Here is a 13,073-nt window from a genome sequence, read left to right on the forward strand (position 1 = left end):
GTATGACTGCTAGGGTAAAGGTTACAGGCTCCCTTTTGGATCGGGTGGGATGATAGTCATATTCATCGATGACTACTTCCTCAGGATGATAGTAAACCTGGGGGACAAGCTGGACCATTATACAGAAATTTTTGGATGGGTTAAAAACTGAAGTAGAAATATAGGGAGTTAGCCCAGTAACACATGCCCACCACCTGTTATACCCTGACACTAGATATTGGTTGTCTGAGGTCTGACTATAGGTCAGAGTAACATTACAAAGATGTTGGTGGGATGGGGGGCGGGGGGGCTTTCCTATACATGACCCCTTCCTGAGACCTCTGGGAGAGTGAACTTGTTTTTGGTCCCCCATGAACATCAGCTATTATGTTCTTTAGTCATATTAAACTCTCCCATAGTTTCCATCTCCTCATAGTAGGGTGGTCCTGAGGATAAACAAAGCCAGCAGGCAGAGGTAACGTTGGGGTTGGTGGCATTTATGGAGAGTAAGGCCCCTTGGATAAGGTTAAAGAGCCTCTTTCCTGTCCCATGTGGGGCTTCCGAGAGTGGGCTAGTCAAAGGGGTTCTAGCGGTCATTATGCGATGGGTCTTGGCTGCCACTGTGGGTGGGAGCTTGGGCAATGCCACTTTAGGGGGTCTCTGTTCTACTAGAACTTTATTAAGTCCTATTGGTCTTGGGGTGGGAGGCTCTAACTTAAGTCGTATAGTAAAGGTTAGGCCCTTATCCCATCCTGTCATATAAAACCTGAGTCCCCAAGTTTTTCCTTTTATCCAGTCTCAGGACTTTTGACCTTGGGGGATGAAAGAGATGCTGAGAGGAACTGGTTTTATCCATCTAATCCTTCCTGCACAGTAATCAGGTCCCAGGAGGAAACTGGGTGCCAGTAGGTATTGCCTGTAGTCTCACAACCCCAGTGTTTACAGTAGAACAGTTTTATCCCTCCAAAACTTCATTTAGAACTTCAGGGGCAGACATAAAATGGAGTATGCTGCATCTTACGTTGGGCTGGCCCAGAGCTGCACCCCCGGATGTCTGCCATGTATTGGCCTTGGGAGACGACCCCTTGTGTGAGTGCCCGCTTAGCCACATGAGAGTGGACTTCTCTAGGGACCTCCTCCGGGGTGAGCTCTGGGATATCCCAAAATTCTACCCCGGCTACCAGGGCACATACGTTTGGGGTCAGGACAGGCCACCAAGTCCAGGGGGGCGCTTCCCTAGTTGCAGTCCATATTATATCCCCCGTTTGAGAAAGCACTTGCCAAGTCAACTTTTGGGGGGCATGGGGATTGGAGGCATCACCTAACTGGAGCAGGAGAAGCCACACGGTGAAGCCCAAGTTTAAGGGATTGTCTGTCCTCTCGGCTTGCCATTCAGGGCCCGGTGGCGGAGCAGGCTTGACATGAGATGCATGGATTCAGGTGGGTATTCCTTCAACTTTCACAGCCATTGGAGTGGTCAGTAGGACGAGGTAGGAGCCCTTCCACCAAGTCTCAAGGTTTCCTGCGCGGTGGCGTCTGACATAGACCGAATCTCTCACCTGGAAGCGATGTGGGACCTGTAAGTCTCCTTCTCCTGAGTAAGCCTCCTGGAGTCGCTTCCACGCTCGTTGTCTCACTCACTCGAGCGCCTTGAGCCTAGAGAACAGAGGCTGGGAAAGCGGCACATCAGTACTATGCATAGAGGTTATTTCTACCAGTGAAGGAGGCCCCCCGTATAGCAATTCATAGGGGGTCAGTCCAAATTGTCCGGGTGTGTTTCTGACCCTAACGAGCACAAGGGGTAGGAGAGTTATCCAATCATTAGCGCCAGTCTCTGCAGTCATTTTGGTGAGGGTCTCTTTAATGGCTCAATTCATCCTTTCTACCTGTCCTGAACTTTGGGGTCTGTATGCACAGTGTAATTTCCAATCAATCCCCAATATTTTGGCCAGTCCTTGACTTACCTGGGCAACAAAGGCTGGACCATTGTCTTATCCTATTACCTTGGGTATCCCACATCTTGGGAAATTTTCTTCCAGTATTTTCTTAGCCACCACGGTTAAGGTTTCTTTCTTGGTTGGATAAGCCTCTAACCATCCTGAAAAAGTGTCTACAAAAACTAGTAAATACTTATTTCCATACTTAGCTGGCTTTACCTCAGTGAAGTCCACTTCCAGTGAGCACCTGGGCTGTCTCCTCTTAGCCTCTTCCCAGGAGGCATTCTTGAGGGATTTGCATTGACCATCTGGCAAGGTACACAATGCTTGACTACTGAGCCAGCTATCTCTGGCAACCTCAGAATATGGTAAGGAGACGTCTGCAGCAGTTTTTGTAGATGTTTGGCCCCCAGATGGGTTAGGCGGTGTATTTGTTGAATGTACTCTAGTCCCTTTGCTTGAGGTAGAATCTCTTTTCCCTCCGAGGTAAAACAGGCCCCCTCCAGAGTTTTGGAGAACTGGCCTAACTTTCTAACTTCTTGCCAATCACCTGGGGTATATCGTTGCTCACTTTTTTGGTTCTTTGGCTTTTCTATTATGGGCAGAAGGCTGACCCCTGGGCAGCCTGTTTGGCCACTTGGTCACCATCTGATTCCCTTTGGAGATAAAATCTTTGGCCTTTTGGTGGCCAGGGCAATGCATACTGGCCAGTCTTTTGGGTAGATGTAGAGCTTCTAGCAAACTTAGAATTTCTTCTTTGTTTTTAATATCTTTCCCTGCTGAAGTAAGTAGCCCTCTCTGTTTGTAGATGGCCCCATGTGCATGTGCAGTAGCAAAAGCGTACCTGCTGTCCGTGAAGAAATTCACAGACTTTCCTTCAGCTAGTCGTAAGGCCTGTGTGAGGGCCATGAGCTCAGCCTTTTGTGCCGAAGATCCTTGTGGCAGACTGCTGGCCCAGACTGTTTGCGTTCCTTCTACTATCGCCGCCCCAGCCATCCTCTTACCTTCTAAAATGTAACTGCTCCCATCTGTGAACGAAGTTAATGTTCCTCTGGTCAGTGGGACATTTGTAAGATCCTTTTGGATTTCAGTTTCCTCAACCAGCAATTGATGACAGTCATGAGTCACTGGCTCATCAGTTTCTTCAGGCAGAAGAGTAGTGGGGTTGAGGATGGCAGGTGGGGCAAATGTTATCCTGTCAGCGAGGAGCAGGCTCTGGTAGTGAGTCATATGGGCGTTAGTCATCCATCGGCCTGGAGGCTGCTGGACAATGCTCTCCAGGGTATGGGGGGCATTGACAGTTATCCTCTGCCCTAGAGTTAGTTTATCAGCATCTTTGATCAACGTGGACACTGCCACTATGGCTTTTAGACATATAGGCCATCCACTAGCCACAGGGTCAAGTTTCTTTGATAGGTAGGCAACGGGTCTTCTCCATGGCCCTAAGGATTGGGTTAGGACTCCCCGGGATATCCCCTTACACTCATCTACGTAAAAGGTGAATGGTTTAGTCACATCAGGGAGGGCTAGGGCAGGCGCACTTAATAGTGCCTTCTTGTCGGCATCAAATGCCCCCTGGTGTTAGGAGGTCCAAGTGAATTTTCCTTTCTCTTTAGTTAGTGGATAGAGGGGGGCTGCTAGGGTTGAAAACCCTGGGATCCATAGTCTGCAGAACCCAGCTGTCCTCAGGAACTCTCTAACTTGTCTGGCCGTAGTTGGAACCGGTATTTGTACTACAGTCCTCTTTCGTGCCTCTGTCAGCCATCTTTGTCCATCCCACAAGGAGTACCCCAAATATGTTATCTCTTTTGCATATTTGGGCCTTCTTAGCCGAGGCTCGGTAACCAAGGTCAGTCAGCTCCAGTAGTAACGCTTTTGTACCTTTTAGACAGTCCTGCTGGGTAGCTCCTTCCAGGAGTAGGTCATCAACATATTGAAGTAGGGTTACCTGAGGGTGTTGAACTCTAAAATTGGCTAGGTCCCTGTGTAGGGCTTCATCAAAGATGGTGGGGGAGTTCTTGAATCCCTGGGGCAAACGAGTCCAGGTGAACTGCCCAGTCCTTCCTGTGTCTGGGTCTCTCCATTCGAAGGCAAAAAGAAGTTGGCTGTCGAAATGTAATCTTAGGCAGAAGAAAGCATCTTTTAGATAAACACTGTATACCAAATCTGCTCAGGTGGGAGTGCACTAAGGAGGTTGTAAGGGTTTGGGACAGTTGGATGTATGTCCTGTACTCTTTTATTGACTTCTCTCACATCCTGTACTGGGCAGTAATCATTGGTTCCGGTTTTCTAACTGGCAGTAAGGGAGTGTTCCAGGGGGACTGAACTGGTACCAGAATACCTTGTTGAATCAGTCTTAGGATATGGGGCTGAATTCCTTCTCGGGCCTCTCGGCTCATGGGATATTGTTTGACTGATACTGCTGTAGCACTGGCTTTGAGTTGAATGACCTGTGGGGGTACTTGTTTCGCCAAGCCCATATCCGCAGTTTCTGCCCAGGCTTGGGGAAATTGTTCTAACCAGGGCTTTAGGTCTTGATTAGGCTCTACCGGGGGAGAGTATAATCGATACTCATCATCTAGTTGGAGAGTCAACACGGTAATGGGTCGACCTCCAGCACACACTTCTGGTTTTTCTGATTGGAAGGAAATTTGAACACCCATCTTTGTTAATAGGTCCCTACCAAGGAGGGGCACTGGACATTCAGGAATGACTAAGAATGAGTGGGTTACCCATCCCACTCCCAGGTCAATGGTTCTTCGGGTAGTCCATGAATATTGCCGTTGTTCAGTAGCATCCAGCACCCAGGATTTTTTGTTTTAGCCCTCCCAGTGGTTGCAAGAGTACTGAATGTTCAGCGCCAGTGTCCACGAGGAACTCGACTGGCTTCCCCTCCACCTTCAGAGTTACCCTAGGCTCGGGGAGGGGCTCCGAGCCCCGTCCCCCCAGTCTTCATCTTCTCCAAGGGTTAGGACCCTAGGTCCTTTGCTGTTCTTCTTAGGGCAGTCTCTTGCCCAGTGCCCTTTCTCCCTGCAACAGGCACATTGATCTCTATCAAGTCGGGACCTGTTTCCCAGGTTCCCTATCTGCCTAGGGCCTGTCCTAAATTTTCGAATATTTCTGTCTCTTTCTCCCTTTTTTTCCTACCACTGTGGCCAGGATCCTAGTCAGATTTTTCTCTTGTCGTCTATTGCGCCTATCCTCCCTTTCCTCTCTCTCTTTCTCACGTCTCTCCTCGCATTCTTCTCTCTGTCTTTCTTTCCTTTGCTCCTTTTCCTCTTCTGTCTCCCTTTTGTAATATACCTTTTTCTGCCTCTTTTACTAAATCATGCAGCTCAGCTTCCTGCAATCCCTCCAATCTCTGAAGTTTCTTTCTGATATCAGGAGCTGACTGTCCCATGAAAGCTAATGCTACTGAGCCTTTTTGAATCTCAGAGGTGGGGTCAAAGGGTGTGAACCTCCTAAATGCTTCCATGAGCCTCTCAAGAAACATTGAGGGAGACTCCGTTGGCCCCTGCATCACCTCTCTCACCTTGGCCAAATTGGTGGGCCTTCTGGAGGCACCTCAGAGACCTGCCACCAGAGCCTGGCGATAGATTTTTAAGCTCTCCCTACCTTCAGCTGTATTGCGGTCCCAAACAGGGCGAGTCAGAGGGAACCCCATGTCTATCTCATGCAGGAGCTGTGTGGGCCGCCCACCGGCCCCAGGGACATTTTTTCTGGCCTCTATTAAAATTCTCTCTCGTTCCTCGGTTGTGAAGAGTGTCTGCAACAGCTGTTGTCAATCGTCCCAAGTAGGCTCGCATAGCAGCAGTGCTACCAATCCATCTGCTCCCTCCGGGGTAGCGTCTCTCCGGCTCCACGTCTTTGCGGCTGGCCCTCCCATTTCCAGGGGCTCGGGAGGGGCAGAGGGAGGAAGCTTGGGTAAGCCAGGATGCGGAGGCTCGGGGAGGATGGGGGGCCGAGGCTTGGGAAGGGTGGAGGGCGGGGTTTCGGGAAGGGTGAGGGGCCCTCTCTCAGCTCCCAGGACTAGGTAAGGGGGGAAGAGGCAGGCTGAGTCTCCGGCCACGCCGGGGGCTCCTCAATCTCGGGATAGATGCGAGGGGGAGGTCTGGCTCCCTCGGGAGAGGGCTTTTTTTATTTTCGAGAGTCAGGACTCTGGAGCTTCAGTTCCTTGGTTTATTCAACCACGATCTGACCCATGGCGGGGGGTTGTCCACCAAATCCTTCCATGTGAGGATATAAACCTCTTGGTTGGGATGGGAGCCTGGTCCATCCTGAAAAATAATATCTTTAACAGCCAGAATTGTCTCAGAATTAAAGGTTCCTTCTGATGGCCATCCGACCTCATAAGTTGGCCACTCAGAGGCACAAAACGTTTGCCAGGGTCTCCTTCTAACCTCAACTGACAAATTATGGGCCCTAGACTTAACTTCAGTCCAATGGTCAAGAGTCAAGCTAAGGGGCGTTGTCACTGTCTGTCCCGTTTTAGAACTATAGACAAAGACACAAAGAACAACAACACACACAACTGAGACTAAAAAATCCAGACACCAGCGACCTGTCTGCGTCTTCCACAAGCAGGCGAAAGAATCGGACGGCCGCGAAGGAGGAAGCTTCCACTCTAACAACAGAACTCGGTCCTCTGACCGACAGTAGGAGACCACCAGGCGCCCCTGGCTCTCCTCACCTCCCAGGGTGTTCCCCAGGGTGGCAGCCTGTGATCCTCCTAGCACGTCTGCTGATCACGGCCCTCTTGTCCTTTACGGTCCTAGAAGACAGCTGCAAATCAAACCAAGCCAAAAGCACACGTCCCAGAAACCAGATACTCAGAACAAATAACACTGGCCGGCACACATTCACTCCAGAGGGGTCCCCCTTACCTCCAAGTCGGTTCTGTAGTGTGTGGGGGGGGCCTTCAGATCCAAGATGAGCTCCCAATGAAGGAACCCCAAAATGGGGACCCCACACTCTGCCTGGATATGGTGACACCCCAAATCACTCACGAGAAGCGGTCTTGATGCAAACTGCAAGAGGATTTTATTCCAAGAGCGCTGGGGCCCACAGTCATACACCGCACAGGGGTAGAGGACTGCAGAGCCCCGAATGCAGGAACTAGACAGGTTTCATAGGGTTTCTAACAAAGCCTGTGCATTAGACCAATCATTTTTTTTAATATCAGGAGCCCGTGGGGTGCGAGCCAGTCAGTTTGTGCCACTCCATAGTTTCTAAGCCAATTAGTTTAATTTGTTCAAGACCCTCGTGGACCAATCAGTCTCCTCTGACCTTGGTGGTCAGCATTTGCGCAGGTCCTTGGGTGGGGGTAGCAGAGTGTGGTATCAGTCTCCTATGACCTTGGAGGTCTGAGGCAAGCTGCTATGGCTTATGGTGTGGGCTACTAAGGCTTACGGTGTGGGCTATTAAGGCTTATGGTGCAGGCTATTTACAGAAACCCAATAAGTGGTTCACTTCATTACTCATTTCCCATCCTTGAGGGCTATCTCATGCCCTTTTCACCTAGTTTTATATTAGGAGTGGGCTCTGATATAATGAGAAGAGGGATTCATTACTTGCTTCCAACAGAGAGTAAAGCCTGGAGTTTGAGGTATGCAGGGGCCCGCTTAAGCTCCCTTTGGAGCATGATAGTATTTCTGGGCTTCTGAATTCTTGGGCCTTTCACTGCATGGCTGGGGCACCAATGTTGCCTGTTGTCTGAGCTCTCATGCGGTGGTGTCCCAAAGCTGCCTGCACTGATGCTGGGAGGGACGCTGAAGCACCAAGTACCAAAGCAGCCTAACCTCCTGCATGGTGGAACACTGGGACCCAGAAGCAGTCTGAGCTTGCAACAACAGGACACTGGCAGTCAGCAGATAGGGAGGGGCTTGCACCTGAGCTGGTGCAGGCAGACAGGCAGAGTGATCCTGAGCTTGCATGGGCAGGTGAAATGGGACTGGGCTCACACATGAATAGTGGCGTCTGGAGCAATAAGTAAGTGAGAAAATGAGCAGGGCAGGCTAAGCTTGCACAAGCCGGGATCAGGGGCGCATATGTGGCAGGCAAATGGTCCGAAGGAGCCTGAGCTCCAGTGGACCAGCGGGCAGAGCCTGCCCAAAGTCACACGTGGGCGGGGGTAGCAGGGTGATTGCCCATGTGCAGTGAAGCAAGTGGAACTATGCTGGCCTGGTACCCCTTTTCTACAGTAAGTGCAGGGGTATCCTGAAGCTGGGACTGTGGGTATGACAGCTGCTTGGGGTGATTGGGGGACTGGTGGGCTACCCACAAGTGAGGGAATCGGTGATTCCCTCTTTTTGCACCTCTGTGCCCTCCCACTGGCAATTATTAGAGATTTCTCTCCCCTAAAAGACCCAGTGAACCCTTAATTCCTTGCTTTTCTTTCCTGGGGATGAGTGGTGCAGTTAGATGGTCACCATCTTGGCCTGAAATCTCCCAGCCTCACTTTTTAAAGACTTTTATGTTAATTAGTTTTCCCGTTGTTGTGACAACCTATCTGACAGCGATCTAAAAAAGAAAGGGTTTATTTTGGCTTAAAGTTTGAGAAGGGATGGAATTTGTCATTGTGGGGAAGACATGGTTGGACCATGTGGCAGTTGGTCACATTGTGTCTTCAGTCAGGAATCGGATGAAAAAGAGTTCTAGCCCTCAGCTCACTTCCTCCTTTTCATTCAGTCTAGGATCCATCCCACCCTGTGATGGTACCACCCACATTCAGGATGGGTCTTCCCTCCTCAGTAAAATCTCTTTAGAAATACCCTCATAGCTAGACATGGTTGCACACACCTTAAATTCCAGCGCTGGGGAGGCAGAAGTAAGAAGATTTCTGTGAGTTCAAGGCCACCCTAAGACTACATAGTGAATTCCAAGCCAGCCTGGGCTAGGGTGAGACCCTACCAAAAAAAAGAAAGAAAGAAAGAAAGAAAGAAAGAAAGAAAGAAAGAAAGAAAGAAAGAAAGAAAGAAAGAAAGAAGGAAGAAATACCCTCATAGACACATACCAGAGGCCTGTTTTGTTTCCTAGGGAATCCCAAACCCAGTCAACTTGATATCTTTCTAAAGTCAAATTATGTTTGTTATTTTTTTATTTGAGACAGGAGAGGGTGGTGAATAGGATCTCATCTACAAACAACTGCTGGCTTTGAACTTTCTGTGTAGCAGAAAATAACCTTAAATTCTTAGTTCTATAGCCCATTGTTTTCTTTTTTTTTTTTTCTTTTTTTTTTTTTTTATTTTTTGAGAGCGACAGACACAGAGAGAAAGACAGATAGAGGGAGAGAGAGAGAATGGGCACGCCAGGGCTTCCAGCCTCTGCAAACGAACTCCAGACGCATGCGCCCCCTTGTGCATCTGGCTAACGTGGGACCTGGGGAACCGAGCCTCGAACCGGGGTCCTTAGGTTTCACAGGCAAGCGCTTAACCGCTAAGCCATCTCTCCAGCCCTCCCATTGTTTTCTTATAAACCTCACTATTATCTTTTGGTCTCCCCCTAAATGTGGCTTTCAGCTAGGAGACACAAATTTGCAAATAAATTTTTTCCAAGGTTCTCCATCACTTTCTTTACATGAATGTCAATAGTGGTAAGATCCTTTCAGTCCACTAGATGGCACTGTTGTGTAATCTGTTGTCTGCTTGGTGGTGATAAGTAAAAGGAATTGTTTCTGACTGGATGGATATAATGCAGGTAAAACTAAAAGGCAACTACTTCTTACCTCCTGAATTCCTTTGACTTCTTTTTGAAAAATTCTAAAGGACACAATCTTATCCAAATTCCTTGAAAATTTAAGTTCCAATGTATGATTTTAATTAACACCATAAAATATATGAGCATATCAGTAAATATAAAGTTAATACAAAATAATTTTCCAAGAGACACTTGGATTGTATAAGTGCCAGTGTGCTCTTTCAAAATTTCAAGTACCAAACTGAAGCCATATTATATAAAAATAGATGAAGTCATAGAAATCTTTAAAATGTTAACAAATTCTAGAAATTACTGAGTTTTGTCTTTTTTTCCAGTTACCTCTACATTGTATAGATACCAATATTAAGCTCTTCAGTGCTCACAAAATATTGCTAATTCTATATTCAACTTAAGTGATTGTTAAAGCATGTATAGTTCATTGACATTATAGGACACCATACTCAAAATATGTGATGCTGGACAGGTATCAAGGATTTACAGGTACAGTCAGCCTAAGGTGAAGGGACCATCTCAGTTCATTTCTAGATACAAGTAATCAATAACCCTCAAGTTTGAGGGGCCATAAATTCCATGGATTCAGATTTCCTTCATTGTGTATTTAAATTTATCATTAAAACTTGGTTCACACACCAATTTAATGAAGCAAGCATAAACAGTTTCCAATCCAACAACACACAAACCTTTCCAGACATGCATGTGTCTGACCCATAGCAGCCTCCATGTGTACTATACCAAGAACACAGTTCTATCCAGGCTAGAAGCAAACCCCAGTGAACCTCATCTGTCAGAAGACACCTCCTGAGAAACACTGAGGTCTCTGAAAATCAACTGGTGCCACTGTTATCCAGATAAATATTTGAACTTTGTCTTTAGGAATGCTAATGTATAAATAGCCTAAGTAAAGCCAGCTGCATTAGTACATGCCGTAATGCCAGATATTCAGGATGCTGATTCAGGAGAATCTTAAATTTGGAGCCAGCTTTGTCAGAGACCATGACCTGACCGCCCTAGGACAAAAGAAGAACTAACAGCCTTCATATGGCCCCTCACCGCCCTAGGACAAAAGAAGAACTAACAGCCCTCATATGGCCCCTCCCTGAGGGCAAACAACAGCTCCAGAAAAATGTCACAAGACGTTCCATTCCAAGATGTTCCAGAAAGATTATGGCCAGGTGGCCCTAACTCCTTGTGCCCCCTGCTTGACCCCCCTGCCTGCTGACTGATTATAAAAAGGCTAAAAAATCCAACATTAAACGAGACCTTGACAAAACCTCCGCTTGGTCTCCTTCTTCTTTCCCGCCCGTTCTTTCAGGTTGCAGCCCTCCTTGACCACCCTGCATAACATTGGCCCCGCAGGTCGGGGGCAAATGGCGCCCAACGTGGGGCTCAAGGCATGGGTCTCAACCAGACGACTAACTGTGCTAGAGATCTCCTCGGGACACCGAGAGACATTTTGAAGAGTGCCCTGCCATTTGGTCGCTCACGATTTCGGCTACGGGACACGGTAAGTCAGGGCCCTTAGTTTTCATTCTCGTCTGATTTTCAGAATGGGCCAAAAGCTTAGTAAAGAGGCTCTTTTTCTTAAGGATTTATATATATATATATATATATTTTTTTTTTCTTTTGTCCCTCTTCTCACCCTCTTTCCAACTGGACTAATTTTCTTCTTTCCAGCTAGTCCCTCTTCTGTCTTGTTGTCATTTTTTGCCCTCCTCCATCATCCATGTTTATGGGTACAATATTATTCAGGTCTTATGTAGGTAATGGCAGCCACTGTGAGGTCATGAATGTAACGACCACTTTGTATCTGAAAGACAGCATACCAAAGTACTGCTCTCTATCTTTTGGCTCTTATATTTTTTCCACCCCGTGTTCCACAATGGTGTCTGAGCCTTGGAGGTTGTGATAGAGATAGCTCATTTACTGCTGAGCACTCAACTGTCACTTTTCAGCACTTTGACAGGTTTTATACCTCCCAGTAGTCATTGCCATCTGAAATGAGGTGCTTCTCCAACCAAAAGAGAGAGAAGAACCAACATCGGGGCAAAAAATTTTTATATTACTGCTTCAATTTCATTGTTTCTTATGGATCTGTTTAAAGTATTTTTATCTTCTGGCTTTAATTTTTATGTTTTAAAATATATTTTACTTATTTATTTGAGAGAGAGAAAGAGGGAGAGAGAGAGACAATGGGCACACCAGGGCATCTAGCCACTGTAAATGAACTCGAGATGCATGCACCCCCTTGTGCATCTGGCTTATGTGGGTCCTGGAGAATCAAACCGGGATCCTTTGTCTTTGTAGGCAAATGCCTTAACAGTTAAGCCATCTCTACTTATTTTATTGACAACTTCCATAGTAGTATTGTTTCTTTACTTTGAAGTTAAAAATTTTTTTTATTCACTTATCTATTTGTCAGAGACCATGACCTGACCTCCCTAGGACAAAAGAAGAACTAACAGCCCTCATATGGCCCCTCCCCGAGGGCAAACAACAGCTCCAGAAAAATGTCACAAGACGTTCCATTCCAAGATGTTCCAGAAAGATTACGGCCAGGTGGCCCTACCTCCTTGTGCCCCCTGCTTGACCCCCCTGCCTGCTGACTGATTATAAAAAGGCTAAAAAATCCAACATTAAACGAGACCTTCACAAAACCTCCACTTGGTCTCCTTCTTCTTTCCCGCCCGTTCTTTCAGGTTGCAGCCCTCCTCGACCACCCCGCATAACATTGGCCCCACAGGTCGGGGGCACAGCTTGAGCCACATACATAATGGTTCAAGGCCAGCCTGGGCAACTTAGTGAGATTCTGCTTTAAAGGAAAAATAAAACAAAGAGCTTGCCAGGCTTGGTGGCAATGCCTTTAATCCCAGCACTCAGGAGGTAGAGGTAGGATTGCCATGAGTTCGAGGCCACCCTGAGACTATATAGTGAATTCCAGGTCAGCCCGGGCTAGAGCAAAACACTACCTCAAAAAAAGAAACAAACAAACTAAAAGAAAAGTGCTGGACATGTATCTCAGTGGCAGTGTACTTACTCAACCCCCAGTATTGAAATTAAATCAATAGCCCAAAGTAAAAATCTTCATAATTTACACTTTATCATAGGAAGGTATGACTCCCACAGTAGACCAAAGGAAGTATGATAACTGTGTATAACTGTGTACAATTCTGACATTTTTATTTGCACATAAGTGTGTAGAGTGTGTGATGTGGTATATGAATTGTGCATACAGATGTGCACATCATGGGTGTGCTTACAGAGGCCAGAGGAGAGCTTCAGATGCCTTTCTCTATTACTCATATTATATTACCTTGAGACAGGGTCTCATCCTCAACCAGGAGCTGCCATCTGTCAGTGAGCCCCTATGATTCTCTCTTTGACCTCTTCCCCCTCCCTTCTTCCTCCTTTCCCCTTTCCTGTTGATTCATAATGTAGTGAACC

The 13,073-nt window shown here is 47.2% G+C and overlaps 1 pseudogene; it reads right to left on the bottom strand.

Moving 5' to 3' along the window:
* Positions 1-1,992: 1,992 nt before the first annotated feature.
* On the bottom strand, positions 1,993-5,802 carry LOC123456531 (annotated as a pseudogene).
* Positions 5,803-13,073: the final 7,271 nt, after the last annotated feature.

Source organism: Jaculus jaculus, chromosome X, assembly GCF_020740685.1.
Source record: "Jaculus jaculus isolate mJacJac1 chromosome X, mJacJac1.mat.Y.cur, whole genome shotgun sequence".
In the NCBI taxonomy this organism is placed as follows: domain Eukaryota; kingdom Metazoa; phylum Chordata; class Mammalia; order Rodentia; family Dipodidae; genus Jaculus; species Jaculus jaculus.